At 43.2% G+C, this 4,565-nt stretch overlaps 1 pseudogene; it reads left to right on the top strand.

The window, feature by feature from the left end:
* The first annotated feature begins 650 nt into the window (after positions 1–650).
* On the top strand, positions 651–1,111 carry LOC123076691 (protein H2A.5-like; annotated as a pseudogene).
* The last annotated feature ends 3,454 nt before the right edge of the window (positions 1,112–4,565 follow it).

Genomic DNA, 4,565 nt, shown 5'->3' with positions numbered 1-4,565 from the left:
TTGGACCTTGTCCTTCTTGATCTTCTTCACGGGATGCCTTTTCTTGTTGAGTGCTTCATGACATGCTTGAATTTCTTCATTAGTGCGAGAAATACTTGGATTTTTTTCCAGTCAATCATACCAAAAACAAAAAGGGATTTCCAAAAATAACAAAACAAAACAAAATCTACGGGGAGAAAAAGAGTCTAACCTCCCCCCTCCCCATTTTCCGAATTCAGTTCCCACACTAAAGGAAAAAAACGAAACAAAGCGAGGACAGAAGTTTTTCAAATCCTAATAGGTCCATCCGGTCCTCCCACGGATCACGCCCCCGAGCTAATCCTAGCCACATGAATCTTCCGGACCCAACGACAAAGACCGCTGGTGACACGGATTGCACCAGTCGAGCCGATCCTAGCCGCTTGCACCTTCCAGATCCGACGGTGGAGAACGTTGGTCACATGGATCACACCCCCTCCGAGGGATCGTGCCCCTCCGAGTCGATCCTTGCCGCTTGCCCTCCCACATCCTACGGTGGCGGCCACACGTCATGCGAATCGCGCCCATTACTGCGGAGCACCCCCCGTATAAAAGCGGTGCCCTCGTTTCACATCCATCAACGCCGCCACCCACATTTCGAGAGATTCAAGTTCGCAGGAAAAGGAGGGGAGATGGCCAGGAGGAAGAGCGCCGAGCAGAAGAAGACGGTGACCCAGTCCACGAAGGCTGGACTCTAGTTTGCCGTCGGCCACATCGAGCGCTATCTCAAGAAGGACCGCTACGCGGACCGCGTCGGCTCCGGCGCCGCCATCTACCTCGCCTCCGTCCTCGAATACCTTGTCGCCGAGGTAACCAACCAACGGCCGATCTCATACATTCCTGTTCTTTTCATGCTCAACAGAGTGGTAACTGATCTCGTCTGGGTGTTCTCTTTAAACTATAGATGCTGGAGTTGGTGGGCAATGTGGCCAAGGACAACAAGAAGACCCGCATCATACCGCGCCACCTGCTTCTCGCCACTCGCAACGACGAGGAGCTCTCCAAGCTGCTCGATGGCATCACCATTGCCCACAGTGGCGTGTTGCCCAATATCCACTTTGTGTTGTTCTCCAAGAAGGCCAAAATGCACTAGCATATCATCTTCAAACAGAATCCAACAATAATATATCTCTGCCACTTGTTTACCTTACGAGTTTTGCTTAGCTTGGATCCTCATACCGAGAAATGAAGTAATGACGTTTTCAGTTTTTTTCTAAACATAAACTTTGTTTTCCATTTTCCCCATAATGCGCATCCACAGGCAAACCCGGTTGTCCCTTATCTATCCTCACAACTACTATTGTGTAATGACTGTCTTCTACTGTATCATAATGCAGAAATATCTCCTTCCCATATAACATCTAGTGCAATTAATACTTACAGTGCGACCCATATCAAATTTCGCTTATAGTGCAGTTATACAGCACCATAGCCCACTACAAAATGAATGTAATCACGTATCAGCCAGATGCTGTAAGCATATTCATTCCAGTTATTTCCCCGACTATCAATAAGACAGGGCAATGCACAGACCTAGTGAAAACAAGGCAAAAAGCAAGCTAAAGCTCTTCTAACCTAGCTAAAAACTATTGGGGGGGGGGGGGGGGCAATTGCAGATGGTTTCCTTTTTAAAATAATGTTTATGCTAAATGGAGTCCAATAATGTGTCCCGATAAAGGTCTCGTGCCTATGATGGTCATGTTCGCTTCCTACTCAGCCACTCAGGTGTTGTTGTAGTTTGTTCACAATGAAGACAAATTTATGTACATTTTAAAATGGTAATAAACATTTTTTAACATTACGTATACATTTGTATAATCATGCGAAATGTTTTAATGCATGTAGATTTTTTAAACATCTGATATTTTATTAATTAACAAAAAATATCCACCTGATTAGCATTTTTCTATACACGTTTAGAAAAATTGAATGCATGATTAACATTTTTTCAAATTCTAAGCAAAGTCTCTCTCTCTCTCTCTCTATATATATATATATATATTGTGTGTGTGTATAATGTTATGAAATATAAAGATAGAAAAGCAAAAAAAAATGTGAGTTATAATCGGAAAAAAAAATGAGGTCAAATAGCGCGCGGTTACTGGCAGGCCCAACACATGCTTCCTGTAGGCGAGACTCGCTAAGACTCGCAGCAGGCGGCACATAGCCGCGCCCGTCGATGGAACACTGTGACTGGTTTTAGAACCTTCCACGCGGTTGTATTTCTCTATAGTTTTTCATCTTTTTTTTGTTTTTTCGGTTGTTACTTCCAGTTTTCTTTCGTTTTTTATTTTTGTATTTTATTGGTTTCTATTTATTTATTTATTTATTTCCACTTTGTTGTTCTCTCATTTTATATAGTCGTTTTAAAAGAAAAACACAGTGTTCATTTTATGTATACAGGTCGAATATTTTCACATAGAGGTTGAACATTGTTTAATAGACGGTGAACATTTTTCTGAATACATGTTTGAACATTTGCCAAATCTACATTGTAATTTCTTTTATATGCACAGTAACTTTTCTTGTGACACATTAAACATTTTCCATGAACAATTTTGTAAATGTGCAAACATTTGAAAAGTTCTTGAACACTACTTTTAATATCACGGACATTTATTTTTTGAATTGTACGAAACATTTGTTTTTCTAAATTACATGAATATTATTTTATCATTACAAAAATATTTTCTTAAAACACGTCGAACATATTTTTTAAATGCGGGAACATTTTTAAAAATGTCACGAACATTTTTTTGTTTCTCGCATTGGGGCGGTTTTTTTCTGGTTTTTCTCGGTTTCCTTTTTTTGGGGATTTTTTTGTTTTCCAGTTACTTTCAATTTTTGTCCGTCAGAGCTAGGGTGTGTTGTGTGGAGCACAGTGGCGGATCCATGATTGGAGCAAGCCGCGGGCCCAAAAAATTTTTTGTCACGAGAGAAAAACTTAACCTCCATCAATCTATAGCTACCTCAAATATGGCTCAATTGCACAAAAATTTAGAATTTAATCTCAATGCTTAAAGATACAACAAAATAGATAAAAAAAGATGACAAAAACTATGAATAGTGCGTGCAGTAAAAGAGTACCAAATCAATTGCTTGCTTCATTAGTGTCTTCCATAACTTGATCAACGGTGGAAGAAGAGCCAACACCTTAGAGAAATGAAAAGCAAAATTTCATAAGAGAAGACATAAACATCAAGTGAAACAATTAACATTACACAGAGTTGAAAACGTACTACTACGACGAGGTAAAATTCCTTTGTGAGATCTATAGGATTGAAAGCGATATATAATAGCATCATCATCAACCTTTGCAAATATTTCTCCCTCAATATTGCACACCATGGAATAGTTCATCCAATCATCACCCATCTTATTCTTCAACCAACCATAGCAACAACAATATTCACATTCAAATAAGCACAGCAGCAATCCGATTGGTTCATTCAGGTTTACAACATCATGTACTACGGAATTAACAGTAGCTTCTGCAAGCGTGGAACATCTCTACGGAATGCAATGTTTGACATCTCTATGGAACATTCAAATAAGAAATAAGCAGCAGCAATTCAAGTGCAATTGAATGTTGAATCTTCAAAAACATTATCAACAGCAGGCATTACCAAATACCAATCCTGGGCGTTAGTCCTCAGTCGGTCAGTCCTGTCAGTCCTGCTGGGCGTGGGCCGGAGCAGAGCAGGAGCAAGGAGAGGCCAGACCGGAGCAGAGGCAGGAGAGCTAGCCGGCACGCACCAGAGCAGCAGGCCAGCAGGGGACCAGGCAGGGCGAGCGACGGAGGCGCGGAGCGGCAGCCAGCAGCAGGCGAGCGGCGGAGCAGGCGAGAGACGGAGGGAGGGCGGGACCGCGGGAGGGGAGTCGCCGGAGCCAGTCCTGGCCGGAGCGGAGGGCGGGAGGGGAGTCACCGGCGGGCGTTGGCGGCTGCCTCGCCCCACGCAATCGAACGAGAGCACTGGTGCGTGGCTAGGTCTGCAAGACTGCGAGTCGGGGCGAGGGGGTTCTACCGTCCTGGGCCAGGTATAGTTGGGCTAAGCCCCGGGCCCATTCAAAAACATGCCTAAGTAATAACTAAAAAAAGGCCACGCCCCAGGCCTGGGCCCTGGGGGCCTGGGGCCCAGATCCGCCCCTGGTGGAGCACATGTGTTCTTCTTGTGGAGCATGGGTGTGTTGTGCTTTCGGATGGAGCACATGTGTCATGTGTGTCTCACTCTGCGAGGAAACCACAGTTATGGTTCATTGAAGGGAATCACAAGTTAGTTTACTTGAGAATCATAGTTATGCTTATGCGGGAGTTGACACACTTTTGGTCATAAAGTTTAGTTCGGTATCCTTCCATCACCTCATGATAAACTTTCTGTTGCACCCTATTCCAAAAGTGAGGATTTACTTATTATTCCTTTCTTAATTATATGGATTGGCAATGCGCATGGAAACAAAGTTTGTCTTATGGACCTCCTTGTAATCACTCCTAGATGCTTATGTATTTTGGGACCTTGTCCTTCTTGATCTTCTTCACGGGATGCCTT

This window comes from Triticum aestivum, chromosome 3D (genome assembly GCF_018294505.1).
Source record: "Triticum aestivum cultivar Chinese Spring chromosome 3D, IWGSC CS RefSeq v2.1, whole genome shotgun sequence".
NCBI classification, from domain to species: Eukaryota; Viridiplantae; Streptophyta; class Magnoliopsida; order Poales; family Poaceae; genus Triticum; species Triticum aestivum.
This window is presented reverse-complemented; position numbering and strand designations above follow the sequence as displayed.